The sequence below is a fragment of the Mus caroli genome, unplaced genomic scaffold, assembly GCF_978045245.1.
Source record: "Mus caroli unplaced genomic scaffold, Mus_caroli_1 scaffold_18, whole genome shotgun sequence".
NCBI classification, from domain to species: domain Eukaryota; kingdom Metazoa; phylum Chordata; class Mammalia; order Rodentia; family Muridae; genus Mus; species Mus caroli.
Genome location: NW_028227273.1, coordinates 55,429,472 through 55,446,680, shown reverse-complemented (window position 1 = coordinate 55,446,680; position 17,209 = coordinate 55,429,472). Strand labels below are relative to the sequence as shown.

The following is a 17,209-nucleotide window of genomic DNA, read 5'->3' as shown; positions in this document are numbered from 1 at the left end:
AGAGGATAAAGTGTTCAAAATCCTGAGAGGAAAACAGCTACAAACTAATAATATTATGTACAGGAAATCTATCCTTCAGAATTGAAAGGGCAATAAAAAATTGTTCTGACAAAAAAACAAAACCAAAAAAATACAAAAACAAAAACAAACAAAAAAACCCAGGAAAATCACACCTGCACAAGAAACAAAAGGATAATAGCCATTATTACAAAACAACATAAGTATATAGAACTCAGTTGAATAAATTGAAAAAAAGAAAACATAATCAAACTGTTGGAGTCCAAGAGTTACCCCAAAACCCACATAAACACTGAGCTCAGTCAGACAGGAATGGGATATTGAATGCATGTGCAGGAAGTGTGGCCTGGTGGCTGGCTCTGATCCAAGCTACTTTGGCTAGCTAGCTAGAACATTTCTAATTGACTTGTATTCTGACTGGTCCTAAGTGGAGCTTATGGTTGTGGAATTTCTTAATATTAACAAAGATGAGAAAGTACAGAACATCACAGAATATGAGATCAGCATGACCCTGCTCTGAGGCAAGTTATTTTTGTGTGTGTGTCAGAAGCTGGTGAGCACAAGTTCAATAGCCAGAAAGGGGAGGAACTGGCTGGCCAGCAGTGCAAGCTGGAGTGGTGGGTTCTCTATGGTCATAGGTGAGAGATAGATGGGTAAGCTATTGGAAGTCAGGCAAAAGTGTACTGAAATGCAAATCCTTGGAGATTCAGAAAAAAGGGTCTGCCTGGAATTCTGGGCCAGGAAGCTCAAACCCTAAGGGAGGTGCCCATGTCACTCAAGACAGGCCAGACAATCAGACGCTTCAGACAGACCTGCCAGTCAAAAAGGAGGAAGGTTCTTCTAGGTGCCAGGAAGAGGCTAGTTCCATTTAGTTACTGAGCCCGCTTGAGTGGTTTGGTATGCTGTGATGTGCAATCAGACAAGCTCCGAAATCTCTCCACAGTGAGCACAGGGTCACTGCCATCTATGTGGAAGAGCAGGGCCTGAGCACCAGGAGCTAGTTTGGTGCGTCTTTTCCTGGTGTAGGTGTACCTGTAGGGCCCCTTATGATTCTAACCACCCCTGGACCCAGAGGTAGCCTCTGAGTAACTTTGCTGTGGGGGGCTGCATCTACACAGTGGCTTGTGTGGAAAATAAACATCCTTGGCAATATGCCAAACTCAAAGAACCCTTGTTTCTACATATTCACATTAACGTGTAAGATACAGTTGGAGTTAATTTTGTGGAAGTTGCATCCCACGTATTAGGTAGCAATCCAGTATTAAACTCTGATGTAAAAGAACAAGTAGAATTTAGCTGAGGGAGGACTGCCTGTAAAACACTCACAAATAAGTAGTGTGCTAACAAGGCCCGTTAGAGATTAAAATGCTAGGACACACGTTTGTTCACCAGAATTGTCCAGATATATGGATCCAAACAATAAGAAAGGAAAACAACCCTAATTTACAATGATTCAGTAGGCCCATTCCCATACAGAGATCTCTAACAAGTTGCTCAATGTGGCATTACTGGATCACAATGAACATTATGGCCTGGTGCGCCACAGAGGTTTAGATTTCTTGAGAAAAGCATACTTCTGCTACATGGGCAAGATGACACCAGGCGACAACTATTTGGACTGGTTTTAAACAAACAAACAAACAAACAAACAAAAACTGTTGTGTTGAAAGCTGGCCTGATCAAGCTAGCCTTTCCCTGAGGTCTGCATGTATGGAAAATGACATATCTCCTTCTGAAACCCTGGAACATGCTTGACAGAGCTAGTAACCATCTGCAGCCTAGGCCTTGGGGGCTTTCCCTAAGGCCCTGAGGTAGAAAGATTAAAATAAAGCTCCTTTAAAACCAGGAATAGGCTTAGGAGAGCTGGTAATGGTCTGGGGAAACTCACTAGCTTTGGGAGGGGTTGCTTCAGATTCTGAGGATACAACTCTTCCCACCACATATGGCTGTGGTTATCAGTCCCAAGGACACAGTAGATTTAGACAGAAATGTTCTTGAGATGCCCTGAGTTCCTCTTCTGCAGCAGTTTGATGAGAATTCTCCTGAGTTTGTCCCATTGTATGATAGTTTCTGCTGACCTCATAGAGTTCTTCCATTCCCCCCTTGTAAGTAATGTAGAAGATGGTATTCTTCTTAAAAAGTTTACATAGAAAAAGACATAGCTTGTGCAAGACCTCCCCACACCAGTGTTTATACTCTTTTCCTACCATCAACCAGACTCCTTTAGGGATGTCCATTTGACCGATTCAGAAAACAGCTCAGCTGAATGTAACCTATTCTCACCACTGAATTCCTGCTTGGCTACAAAGGATTACCAGGTCAGACTCTATATTCTTCATTAGAATGAGTCCTCACAAAGGTCACACTGAAGATTCTAGGAATTTACTAGTGCACTAAGTTTCTACATTAACCCCAAGTGCCACCTAAATCCAGCTGGTTCTCTCTGAAGTCCACTGTCTCCCTCCATCTCCCCAGCTGATCCTCCACGCCTGTCCTCAGTCACTCTTACTCACCCACAGAATCTATTCTATTTTTTCTTTCTAGGGAGATCCATGCTTCCCCCTTATAGGCCTTCTCTTTTCCTGTATCCTCTCCGGATCTGTAGAGTTTAGCTAGAATATCATTGACCTATTAGTTGTATTATTTATAGGTGAATGCCTACCATATTTTTTCTAGGTCTTGATTTCTCCTCTTGGGGTGATTCTTTTCTAGTATCATCTATTTTCCTGTAAATGTCATGATGTCATAACCCAACCCCAGTGCCAGAGGTTTATGTATTCATTTAACATTCTGAATGCTGCTCAGCTGCCACCCTTTTCTAGGCCCCCAAGCGTACACAGTCCCTCCCATTATTTCCTCTTACCTTCTTCTCTTAGAAGGTGGAGATCTCCTTTGGGTGTACCCTCATCCTGACACATCAAGTCTCTGCAAGATTAGATTCATTATCTTCCACTGTGGCCTGAAAATACAGTCCCATTACAGGATCCACAGACAGGCAATAGTTTCAGGGGAGCCCCCTTAAAGACTAAGTTGCACCTCTGCTACATGTGTGCACTGAGGCAAAGTTCAGTCCATGTAGGTTCTTTAGTTGATGGTCCAGCCTCTGAGATTCCACAAGGGTCCAGGTTATTTGACTGTATTGTTCTTCCTGTGAAATTCCTATCCCCTTTGGTTTCCTCAATTCTCCCCTCAACTTTTCAGTAATACTTGCCAAGCTCCATCCAATATTTGGATATGGGTATCTTCATCTGTTTCAGTCTGCTGCTTGGTGAAGCCCTTGGGGGAACAATTATGCTAGTTGTATGTCTGCAAGCATAAGAAAATATCATAAATTGTGTCATGATTTGGTGCTTGCCCATGGAACACGTCTCAAGTTGGGCCAGTTATTGTGGGGCCATTTTCTTTGTCTCTGCTGCATCTCTGTCACTGCATTTCTTGTAGACAGAACAAACTATGGGTCAGAAGATTTGAGGGTGGATTGGCATTCTTTTCACTCCACTCTGGGTGCTGCCTAGCTACAGAAAGTGACCATTTTAGTATCCATATCCCCATTGCTAGGAATCTCAGCTGAAGTCACCCCCATAGACTACTGGGTAGCCTCACCCATCCTAAATCTCTGACACGTCCTAGAGATGGCACCCAACCTTGCCAGTCCCCGATTTCTATTCATTCATAAACAATTTGATTGTCTGTTTATGCCTCCTATTTTTGGACACTATTTCTTAAGATGATTTATACTTAAAACATTCCTTATAACCTTAGTGCTGGAAGCATTGCTTATACTTTAGTCCCCTGCAAGGCAGCAACCACAGCCAAACTGATTGTATGAGGGTCCACTTTCTGCACAGAGATGAATATATCCAGATAAGTCTGTTTTTGCTTTGTATGGCCAGATGGCTGCAGGGAACTGCATTAGTGTCCTCATAAGATAAACTCTTATAATCGTCTTAATTACAATATATGGGTGAATTAAAAATCCTGAGCTTGCGATCAAACTGCAAACTGCAGTCAATGGAACACTGGCAATTTTAACCATATTTTTTAAGTTTCTTCTGGAATTTTAGAATATATTTATAACTTTTGGAAAGCAAAACCCAATTTTAAACAATATATTCTCTTTAAAATCAATACCAAAATCATCACTTTAACATTATGAAGATTGGCTGCCAGCTCTTATATATGAATGCATGACAGTGCAGCTTTTCATACATCATTGGAGAGACATTGTTTTAAATTCTATCCTTTATAAATCTAGTTTCTAGAATAATAATTACACAAAATATTATCCCAATTTAGAAGTATCTCTAAAGACCTATTTTCCTGGGTTGGCTCATGCCATGTGTTGTTTAGAATAACTCCAACTCTGAGTTACAAATTTTAAGCTAACTTTCTGTGACAAGCAAGAAGCTGTTGGCCACTTTAAGAGCTGCTTGCATAGATAATCAGCCTCTAACAGGGCTTTTCTAGCTGTACTTGACTCCCAGCTACTGTGCAGTGTAACTTATCAGTTTCTGCTGTGCAAACTGAGACTGCCTTTCTAACAAATTAAACTAAATCAAAGGATGGATAGCCAGCAGATAAAGTTTTAACCATTTTCTTTCAACATGAAACACAGAACAACAATCATTCAAGCAACAAAACAAAAACAAACATAAATTGACAGACATATGGACAAATTGGTACATGAAGGACAGACAATAGACAGAGAGGGAAGAGAATTTGATGTCTCAAAGGAACCCAGATATTCTAACCAAAATTGAGAATATCTCCTTAGGAGCCAGAGAGGAAGCAGGACATCTCCCAATTTCCTCCTGTCCCTAGGAGAGCTCTGAAATAGCTTATTTCTATTTTCCTTCTCTTTTGCTAAAAGGTCCAGAACAGGGGAATAACTGCTTTTCTGAAACCTATTCTCTTTCTCTCTCATGTTCAAAGCTAATTCTTTATCTCCTTCTTCTGGGAATTCTGCCAGAGTAGGGAGAGGAGGCACAGTGGTAGCTCCTGATAGTTGTTCCCCAGTGCCCTGCTTTTCTAACTTTCCTAATTACTCTTCAATTTATCTATTTCTTTCATTTACGTATTTACTATTCCTACTTCTGGGAATTAAGAACAGCAAATGTACTTGAGCTAAGAATTTTTCTAACATTTGTTATTTTGTTTCTGTAGTTTTGGTTTTTTTTATTCTTTTTATTTATTTTATTTTATTTTAAACACTATTCTTCCTATCTGGAGTAGCTCTTGACTGTGAACAAATTTTCTTAATTCATATTCCTCATGTCTTGAGGGATTCCTTGAGATCCCTTTTAAAAACAATTCATGTTTACTTAATGCTTGTCCCATAGTCTAGCCACTCTTCCTACCTTTCTCAGATTAGTCTCACAGTGCAAGTGACACTGCAGTGATCTTTATGTGGATCTTCACTCACTTCCTAATGAAGTAGCAATCCAGTGCACATTTTCATTTACTTCTTGGAGAAGCAGTGATCCAGTGTGAGCCTTTGCTCACTTTTTGACAAAGCGGCAGCTCAGTGTGGGTCTTCACTCACCTCTTGACTAAGAGGTGACCCAGTGTGAATTTTTACTCACCTCTTGAACAAGTGGCGACGTGGTGCGAACTTTCACTCACTTCTTGGCAAAGCAGTGGATAAGTGAGAAGAGTATTTTCTCTCAGACCCCAGACCCAGAGGCACACGTTGGGCTCCAGTTTGCCCGGACCTGCAGGGATAATCAGCGGGGATCCAGGGAAAGGGAGTGAGAGAGTGGGAGGGAAAGAGACACAAACAATGAGAGCAAGTCAATCATACTGATAAAGCTCTGAAAAAAATTATTCAGGAGTGGCAATATAAGCATAAACAAGAGGATGCTCCAAGGGAGGGGTGAAGAGCCCAGGACCTCTCTGAAGGTCAGGTGGCAATCTTCAGCTCCTGGACAGTCACAATGTCCTCTTTACCCACAACCATTCTTACTGTTATGACCACGAACGTTCTCTCAGGATTGTTTGTGTAAGCTAGAAAATATCCACAAAGCCATGGCTCCTGACACTTATCCATTGTTGTTCTATTCAGGATGTTGTGGCATTTACCAATTGATAAGTTATATTCTCACCAGTAAAATGATCCAATTTAAACCACTTTATTAGATTATATAAAGGAAGGTTTATTTGGAAGCTATTGTCAGACGAGTTTCCTTGTCCCAATGATCAAGACCAGGAAGTTGTCATGGGAAAGGTGTGAGAGGTGAGGGGATGAGAAAGCACATGTGAATAGAGAGAGAAGAGAAAGAATAGAAGAGAGAATGGGGAGAACAAAATGCCCAGCTTATATAGGGAAAAGCCTCTGGGGGGAGGGGAAGCCCAGCCCCATGGGCTGGAATGTTCAGGGTAAGGGGCAGGCTATCCCAGGTAGGGACTGAGGGATGCTGGAGTACCTGGAAGCTAGCTTAGCTTCAGTATGCAAAATATGCACCTCACTCCTTGTCCCAGGGTTTGAAATCAAACAAAGCATTCAAAGCTATTTTACATGTTTATCATCTATTTGATTTTATGTATCTTGATTTATAGTACAGTCTATGATACACTTGGAATTGAATTTTGTGTGGAGAGATGAATAAGTATCTGTTTGCATCCTTCTACATCCAAATCTCCAGTTAGACCAGAAAATTTTGTTGAAGACACTTCCTTTTTATGCATTGTATGATTTTGTATTCTTTGTGAAAAATCAAGTTCATAGTTGTGGGGTTTATTTCAGGATCTTTGTTTAGATTCCATTGATCAACCTGTCTGCCTGTATTCCAATAGCACAAAGTTTTTATTACTATTTTCCTGTAGTACAATAGTAAAAATCAGAGGTAGTAATACCTCTCCAAAGTTCTTTTATTATACAGAATTGATTTTAAATATCCTGTTTTGTATTTTGTATTTTGTTTTTGAGGTTTTTTTTTTTTCCATATGAAGTGGAGAAATGTTCTTTGAAGATCTGTAAAGAATTGTGTTGGAATTCTGAAGGGAATTGCACTGAATATGTAAATTGGTTTGGTAAGATACTAACAACCAGCTTCAGTTATTTTGGGGTTCTTAAGAATAGGAGGATTGGCTAGGTTTGAAATCAGAGTCTGAGGCAATGATGCAGGTGCAAGCCAACAGGTGGTTCATTCCTGTACTGGAACTGCTATTAGAGACAACTGGTGGTCTCTCTCTATCTCTCTCAGGTTTGGTCTCTGAGTTCACCTTAGTCTTTTATTGGTTAGACTCCTTTTTAAATACAATAATACATAAACTAAAGCCTGTTTATAATTTTCCTTAAGTACATTATTTTTTGTGTAAAATTCTATGTAACTGTGTCACTAGAAAACATAATGCACACCTAAAGTCACACTACAGTGTCTGGTAAAGCAAATTATACATTAACATTTAATTCTCAGAAAAAGTTCCAAATCACAGGTCATCTGGGAATAAACTTGTGGTTATAGCATGATCATGAGAATATAAAGTTGCTAAACAGGTCAGGGTAATGTTAATCATTTTTAACTTTTCTAAGTTTGCAAAATCTCTCTTTTAAGATCATCCAAGTAATCCATTTCTACAATGCTTTTTAAACTTTTTTCCAAACACTATATTAATTCCTCTTGTAGTTTCCACCAGAACTCCTTTACAAGCCCAAATTATCTCTCTTAGATTTTGTACCCTAATTTCCTTAGGTATGCAATGTCAGGAGGTCAAATAAATATGTTCCACTCTTTCCACGGAGGACAAATCACTAATTTAAGGACCCACATCACAGGCTCCAAATTCTTTATATATCTTTCAGTTTTCCATTGTGGTTTGTCCTGATGCTGTTTGTCTTCTGATGTTTCTCTGCTTCCTCAAAAGAGAGTGTCCCTGATTAGCATGCCATCATGTACTCATGTGATCTCAGTTTATCTGGTCAATAAAGCCTAGAGGCTGTGATTAGGCAGTGGAATGGAAAGTTGGGACTGGAGGTTTGAGAGTTGGGGCAGGTAGAGAGGTAGAAGAGGATGAGAAAGAGAAGAGACCCGACTGAACAAGAGGAGAAAGAAGCCATGATGAGTCAAAATCACGTGGCCAGGAGAAACAGCAGGTAGCAAGGCATCTTATAGCTGGGGAATAAGTCAGTATGGCATTAAATATTTCCAATATATGCTTATAGATTATCATTATAACTGGATTGTGCACTTTTTATATGGGCTTATAGGGGTTGGAAATTCCCCAAGATTATTTGTTTATCAAATTTTCCATTAATAGAGATCTCCCCTCCCAGGGGGCTCTCACCATTGCTCACTATTATTGTAGACCCAGATATTTTTTCCTCCTTCTTATCTTTTGAATTTTCTATGGACATCCGTATCCTTAGTGTCCCAGGCCGAGTGTTCCTTTTCCTTGATGCCTTCAATGGTCTTACTTAATAAAATTTCAGGATTCTCAAAAACATTTCTTACTCAAATATTTCCTGATACAACTTAACCATTATGAGTTAACTAAAATGCCCAAAGAACAATGAAAACATTCAGCCTCCACCCCTTCTCCCATTATGCCTGGATTGACTGTTTGAATGTCCATGACCAAATAGATTGTCCTTATAGACATCAAAGCCATTTCCTTCTCTAGTGATGGCCTCTATCCCTATCCCAACGATTTTTACCAAGATTATATTTGAGGACTAATGTGCAACACCATCTGTACACTAGAACACCAGAGATGCATGTTTCAGGTTGGCATTGCTCCCACAGCCAATACGGTCATGCAGGCTCATTGTCACCGATATCACACCTGACAGCAAGATGGCCATTTTTACCATGTTAATCCTACCAATCCATGTGCATGGAAGATCGTTTTATCTTCTGATATGTTCCACAATATCTTTCTTCAGAGACCTGCAGTTCTTATCATACATTCCTTTCACTTGCTTGGTTAGAGTTACACCAAGGTATTTAATATTACATGTGCCTATTGGAAAGGGTATTGTTTCCCTGATTTCTTCCTCAGTCTGTTTGTATAAAGAAGGGCTACTAATTATTTTGATTTAATTTTTTTCTAGCCACTTGACTGAAGTTTTTTTCAGCTGTAGGAGGTCTCTGGTAAAAGTTTGGTGTCACTTATGTATACTATCTTATTATCTGTGAATAGTGATACATTGAGTTCTTCTTTTCCAATATGTATCCACTTGATCTCCTTTGGTTGTCTGATTGATCTAGCTAGAAATTTCAGTACTATATTGAAAAGATATGGGGAGAGTGGACATCCTTGCCTTGTCCTCCATTTTAGTGGAATTGCTTTAACTTTCTCTCCTCTTACTGACTTTATTGCATTAGGTATGTGACTACATCCTTGATCTCTCCAAGACTTTTAACAAGAAGAGGCGATAGATGTTTGTGAAAGGCTTTTCAGGATTTGCGATGATCATGTGGGTTTGTTTTTTGTTTGTTTGTTTGTTTGTTTTAGTTTAGTTTGTTCATATTTTGGATTACTTTGATGGATTTTCATATATTGAACCACTCCTACATCTCTGGGATAAAGATTATTATATTATAGTTGATGATGTTTTTGCTATGTTCTTGGATTCAGTTTTCCAGCATTTTACTGAGTATTTTTCCACCAATGTTCATAACATATATTGGTCTAAAATTCTTTCTTTGTTGAGTCACTTTGTTCTTTAGATATAAGGGTGACAGTGGCCTCATAGAATTAGCTTGGCAATTTTCCTTCTGTGTCTATTTTGTGAAATAGATTGAGGAGTATTGGTCTTAACTCTTCTTTCAAATTCTGGTAGAATTCTGTGCTCGAACAATCTGGCATTGTTTTTTGTTTTTGTTTTTGTTTTGTTTTTGTTTTTTGTTTTTTATTTTTTATTTTTTTGGTTGGAAAACTTTTAATGACTGTATTTCTTTAAGGGTTAAAGCACTATTTACATAGTTCACCTTATCTTGATTTAACTGTGGTTAGTGTAATCTATCTACAGAATAATTCATTTTGTTTAGAGCTTCTAATTTTGTGGAGAACAGATTTTTGAGGTAAGACCTAATGATTCTTTGAATTTCCACAATATCCATGGTTATGTCTCCTTTTTAATTTCTAATTTTGTACATTTCAGTACTGTCTCTCTGCATTTTATGTTATTTTTCTAAGGGTTTGTCTATCTTGTTGGTTTTCTAAAAGAACCAGCTCTTGGTTTTGTTGATTTTTGTATTGTTCTCTTTGCTTCTGATTGATTAATTTCAGCCTAAGTTTAATTATTTTCTACTGTCTACTCCTCTAGTGTGTGTTTGCTTCTTTTTAATTCTGGAACTTTCAAGCTTGCTGTTAAGTTGCTAGTATAGGATCTCTCCAGTTTCTACATAAGTTTGGATATATTGTAAAAGTCAACATCGACTTTTAGAATGTCTTTAATTTCTTTATCTCTTTTTTGACCCAGTGGTCATTAAGTAGAGAGCTGTTGAGAATTCATGAGTTTATAGACATTCTGTTGTTTTTGTTTTTGTTGAAGTCCAGTGGTAATCCATGGTGATCTGGTAATAGCCAATGGTTCTTATTTAATGAAGGTACATGGTCAATTTAGGGTAAGGTTCCATGAAGAAAATAAAGTATATAATTTTTTATTCAGGTGAAATATATTTTAGATATCTATTTGATCCATTTGAACTAAAATCCTGTGTTAGTTACACCATTTCTATTTTTAGTTTCTAGTGTTTAGTTTTTGTCATTCAGTATTGCCAAGGGCTGTGAAGGAGGAATAACACATTACTTTAGAACTCCTGGAGTATGGCCCACTCATTAGCACAGCCACATTGCACCTTGGTGAGACATGACCTTGAGCACCAGGTGTGTGAGGACTTCCTGTTGTTATAGAGTTTTGGTCTGTTTTTGCCCTCATATCTCTCTTAATCTAAGAAGTGTATGAAAATGCTCACAGGGTTTTCAACCCTTCAGTGGTCAGCATCATTGGCACTTGCAATAGTAATGGTTGATCTCCTTTAGGAGTTGATGCTGGGGCAGATTAATGCTTTAATCATCACCCTAGGAAAGAACTTAGAGATGTGAAATTGTCAGCAATGACCACTACTCTTAAAAAGCATTTGGAAGAATAAATTTGTTAGTGAAGCAAGGTGTTTTTACTGCTGGCTCTGATATATATATATATATATATATATATATATATATATATATATATATATATATATAATGGTAGGGAAGAATTTAGAGTATAGACAGACAGGGACTTTTTAAGATGAGGGATCAAGAACAATGGAAGCACAGGCTGATGTGACTGCCACTGAGGCTGGACTGATGATGACAGATTTCTTTTTATTTATTTATTTTTTATTAGATATTTTCTTTATATACATTTCAAATTCTATCCCGAAAGTTCCCTAAACCCTCCTGCCACCCTGCTCCGCTAACCACCCACTCCCACTTCTTGGCTCTGGCATTCCCCTGTACTCAGGCATATAAAGTTTGCAATACCAAGGGACCTCTCTTTCCAGTGATGACCGACTAGGCCATCTTCTGCTACATATGCAGCTAGATACAAAAGCTCTAGGGGTACTGGTTAGTTCATATTGTTGTTCAACCTACAGAATTGCAAACCCCTTCAGCTCCTTGTGTGCTTCCTCTAGCTTCTCCATTGGGGGCCCTGTGTTCCATCTTATAGATGACTGTGAGCATCCCCTTCTGTATTTGCCAGGCACTAGCATAGCCTCATATAGCTATAACAGGGTCCCTTCTGCAAAATTTTTCTGGCATATGCAATAGTGTCTGGGTTTGGTGGCTGATTATGAGATAGATCTCGGGTGGGGTAGTCTCTGGATAGTCCATCCTTTCATCTTAGCTCCAAATTTTGTCTCTATAACTCCATTCATGGCTATTTGTTCCCTATTCTAAGGAGGAATGAAGTATCCACCCATTGGTCTTCCCTCTTCTTGATTTTCTTGTGTTTTGCAAACTGTATCTTGGTTGCTCTATGTTTCTGGGCTAATATGCACTTATCAATGAGTGCATATTTAATAACTTCTTTCATGATTGGGTTACCTCACTAAGGATGATATCCTCCAGATACATCCATTTGTCCAAGAATTTCATAAATCCATTGTTTTTAATAGCTGAGTAGTACTCCATTATGTAATGTACCGCATTTTCTGTATCCATTCCTCTGTTGAGGGACATCTGGGTTCTTTCCAGCTTCTGGCTATTATAAATAAGGCTGCTATGAACATTGTAGAGCATGTGTTCTTATTACCAGTTGGAACTTCTTCTGGTTATATGCACAGGAGGGGTATTACTGGATCTTCTGGTAGTATTATAGGTGACTGATTTCTTATACCCAGTTTTGTCCTCATCTTCCTGAAATTATTTAATAAGAATTGCTGTTTGCAGATATACATTCTGAGGAATTTAAGTTAATATGACTGATTTTTTATATAAAAATTTAGGTATGTGCTTTTTGAAAGACTCCTATAAGATTACTTTTAAAGATAAAAATTATATATTTAATATATTTTATATTATTTAATTATAATAATTATATTTTAAAGATAAATAAAATAATTAATCCTTTCTTTGTACACACAGATTTCTGCCAGTCATAATGGGAAACTGGCTGAGAAAACTACTTTGCTAGTTCACTCCTTGTTAATCTATAACAAGTTGCCTATTTATGAAGCTATGAGAGTCTTGGGAGTAATTTGTTTCCTTTACCTCATAAAGTATTAAGGAATATACTGTTTTTTCATAGCCATGCAGTAGAAGAAGGCTAAAACATAACCACATTGTAATATTACACTGCTTGAAAGATTTTGCTTGGACATATAAGCTATGGGAGAAACAATAATGTTTGAACTTTGTTCAATCCATCAAATCTGTATATTTGTATATGTGTAGAACATGTGAAGGTATGGTTGTTGGCACTTGCTCCATCCACTATCTTGTGTATGTATGCATATATGTAAGTATATATGTATATATGAGTAAATGTGAATAGTACATATGTGTATACATGTGTGAGTGAAATGCTTGGAGCCTGCAAGTTGGAACTTTGTTCCGTCTACCCACAAGGCATATATATATATATATGTGTGTGTGTGTGTGTGTGTGTGTGTGTGTGTGTGTTTATGTGTATATATGTGTATTGTGAAATGTTTCAAGCCTGTTTGTTGGAACTTTGCTCCATCCATTCAGTGGGTGAATATGTAGATGTCTACCCATCCATTGGTCTGCCTGCCTGTCTGTTTGTACATATGTATATTTGCATGTATGTTTTTATATGTATGAAGATGTTGGAGTCTTCATTTTGATTCAATCACTCCTTGTACAATAATCTTCAAATATATAAAAGAATACATACTGGAGGGAAACCCTCTAAATGTACTCATTGTGGTAAAGCCTTTGTATATTATAGTAATCTTCAAATACATGAAAGAAGACATACTAAAAGAAGCACTGTGTCTGTAACCAATGTGGTAAAGTCATTGCATGTCTTAGTTGTCTCCAAATACATAAAAGAAATTATAGTGGCAAAAACCCTATGGATATACTCAATGAGGTAAAGATTTTGTAATTTAGAATCATTTCCTAGAATGTTCAGGAGATAATGATCAAAGTCCATGATATTCATGCCTTGGGGTTTCTCAGAGTTAGAACAACCAATCAAAGAGAGAATATGGGCTGGACTTGGGTGTCTGCCACTCCCAGTACACATATGTAACAAAGATACAGGTTAGTCTTCATGTGTGTTCCCAACACCTGGAGCAGAATTGGGAGAAGATATATATGAGGGGGTATTGGGAGGAAAAGTAGGCAGATTGGGATGTAAAGTAAATGATTAAAGTGAAATGGCTTATGTGTAACATACTTAAATGCAATATAAATTTAGTGCAGTATTTTATACTTATTTTGTAATTATGATTATTACAATTTCAGCATATAATATATCATAATTTATAATCATAAATTGTATAATTATAGTTTCCTATAATAAATTACTATACACAATGATATAAGTAATTATCATAAATATCATATTGTATAACGCATAATATATTAAGAATACTAATACATATCATGTATACCATACATATTGAGGGTAAATAAGCTATACAGGATTCTAGTAGAGTAGTCCTCTGAGAGGCTCCACCTAGCAGCTGACTCAGACAGATATAGACATCCACAGCAGTGGATGGAGCTTTGGGACTCTTATGGAAGAATGTGGGACAGGAACTTCAAGGGAGTACCAACAGAATCTAGGAACCTGAACCCTTGCGGCTCTCATAGTCTGAACCACCAACCAAAGTACATATGTAGTTGGACCTAGACCTCACCTACATATGTAGGAAATGTGCAGCTTGATCTTCATGGGGGTCATGAAAAACCTGAGTGGGGCTATCCCAAAAGCTGTTGCCTGTACATGAGATATATTCTTCTAGCCTGGGGTGCTTTGTCTGGCCTCAGTGGGAGAGAATGCATCTAGGACTGCAGAGAATTGATACAGCAGGGTGGGGGAACCCTGGGAGACTACACACTCAAAGGAAAAAGGAAGATGGTGCGAGGCAAGATTGTGGGAGGGGGTAACCAGGAGGGGACAGTGAGCAGGAGGTAAAGTAAATAAGTGAAAAATAAATATATATATATATATTTTATACAAGGGAAAAGTAATGAAGGAAATAAGACTAGTGTTTCAAAATAAAAATTGGCTCATAGCCAGGCAGTGTTTTACACACCATTAATCCCAGCACTTGGGAGACAGAGACAAGCAGATTTCTGAGTTCAACACCAGCCTGGTCTACAGGGTAAATTCCAGGACAGCCAGGGCTACACAGAGAAACCCTGTCTTGAAAAAAAATGATGGGTCATAATTAATGAAGAAAGTGATAATATAGGTACAAATTAACCCTCAGAGAAAATCCAACATTATTAATAAAATCTTTTACCTAGTGTGCCATGTTTGGTCACTATCTCTGGGAAGACTGATACTTTCTGAAGGAAATGGGAAGTCTAAATTTGGAAGACAGAGGAGGTAAGACAACAGGGAGGAGTGAGGGAGGTGAGAATGCTGTTAGGATGTATTAAATGAGAGAAGAATCAAAGAAAGTAAAAATATAAGTGTGTATATAAACATAAACATGGATATTGTCTTAGTCAGGGTTTCTATTCCTGCACAAACATCATGACCAAGAAGCAAGTTGGGGAGGAAAGGGTTTATTAGGCTTACACTTCCATGCTGCTGTTCATCACCAAAGGAAGTCAGGACTGGAACTCAGACAGGTCAGGGAGCAGGAGCTGATACAGAGGCCATGGAGGGATGTTCTTTACTGGCTTGCCTCCCCTGGCTTGCTCAGCCTACTCTCTTATAGAACCCAAGACTACCAGCCCAGGGATGGTCCCACCCACAAGGGGCCTTTCCCCCTTGATCACTAATTGAGAAAATGCCTTACAGTTGGATCTCATGGAGGCATTTCCTCAACTGAAGCTCCTTTCTCTGTGATAACTCCAGCTGTGTCAAGTTGACACACAAAACCAGCCAGTACAAACTGAAATAAGTAAGACCAAACATGAATCCAAAGGGCCAAAATAACAAACTGCAAAACAATATTGCAGTCTTAACAACTAGCAGCAAGAATTGGCAAGAATTTCAGTAGTCTGTAATACTGAGGGAAGACACACTTTCAAATTCTTTTCATCATGAGGCAACATCTGGAGTGGAATACCTGTTTCAGGAAAACACATGGAACTAGGGATGTGTCATTACAAACATGCCAGATCCACAAACACAAGTGTCACACTTTCTTTTCTAGAGGTCATGAGTGGGACAGAACCCTTGTAAAATGAGAAGTACTTATCACATCCAATGGGTGGGGACGTGAAATAAAGCAGATAAAGAGTATTCAAAGGCAGTAGAAGCAGTTATGTGAAGTCAAGATGATTTCCTCATTGTGTACAGTTAATATATACCACCAAATGTGTAAAATAGACAAGAACAAAGGCAAACAGGACAAGTAAATGAACTTGATAAAAGGAATAACATCTGAAATGAAGAAAAGGAGCATAGAGACATAAGTTAAAACACAACAAATGATGTAAATAAATAAAAAAATAAATGACCAACAAATGCCAAAAGTCCAAACTGAAAACCTAGAAAACAAATATAACTCACTATATCCAGATCCAACAAGTTGGGAAAAAGGCCAAGTTTGTGGGAAACAACAGAGTCCAAGTGCTCTCCCACCAAACAACTGCCTCTCTTAAGCACAAGGACAAACCCAGCCTAGGCAGCAGCTTGCTATTGTTTGGTATCTAACATTCCTTGGAAAGTCTCATTATGATGTCACATGCAAGAGACCAATGATCACTCTTCAAAACACCACAGTATTTTAAAAATATATTTCCTTTCACATTCTTGCCCCAAACAACTGTAATGCTAAGTATTCTCATGGCTGTGATCAAATGCAGACAAGGATCTACTTGTAGGAGGAAGAGTTTGTTTAGCCTCAGATTTACAGGGGGGCATAATTGAACAAAATGGGAACTAACAGTGTGATGCAGATCAGTGTAGCACTAGTGCAATCTTAAGCATGTTTCTCTACTCAGCCAGGGTTAAAGTTCCATTCTAATTGACATGAACCTCACAGTCAACCAGTCTTTATTTCTCTCCCCATGCCCTCTTCTCATTTAAGTCTAAACAGCATGGGATCCATGACTTGAAACTGTCAGTGTTTAATAGTCCTCCTTCAGTGATCATCCTCATGATATCAATAGCATATCTGAAAATATGTACATGTTCCCTGTTCCAGGAAGACTTTGCTTTTCAAACAAGGTCCATTCAATCCTCTTATTTGCTACAGTTACTAAAACTTCTCCCTTGTTCTCTGCTTACTTGAATTTTGCAGTAACAAGCCTGAGAGCCATTGGTATTCTAACATATTTTCTTCAAAATCATCAGTGTAGCTACACACAGGAGCAACCAGAGATTCTCTTCTGTGATTTTTTTTAAGTCACTGTGATGTTGGAATATGTCTAAACAATTTGTGCCTCTTTCAGGACACATTAACAAGAAAGATACAGAAGAAATCACCTACTATGTGATGAAAGACAGAGTGCATTCTAGAGAAATGAACAAGTTTGTACAAATTCCTGTATTTCTCAGGAAGAAGCCCTCCTGCCTATACAGAGTACAGCAAGTTCAGCTTTGCTG

The 17,209-nt window shown here is 38.3% G+C and overlaps 1 long non-coding RNA gene across 1 annotated transcript; it reads right to left on the bottom strand.

The window, feature by feature from the left end:
- Window positions 1–3,181: 3,181 nt before the first annotated feature.
- Window positions 3,182–16,242, bottom strand: LOC110312192 (uncharacterized). Its single transcript, XR_002380034.2, has 3 exons — window positions 16,172–16,242; window positions 5,601–5,729; window positions 3,182–3,324 (listed from the first exon to the last, which is right to left on the bottom strand). It is a non-coding gene; the product is annotated as an uncharacterized LOC110312192 (long non-coding RNA).
- Between the last annotated feature and the right edge of the window lie 967 nt (window positions 16,243–17,209).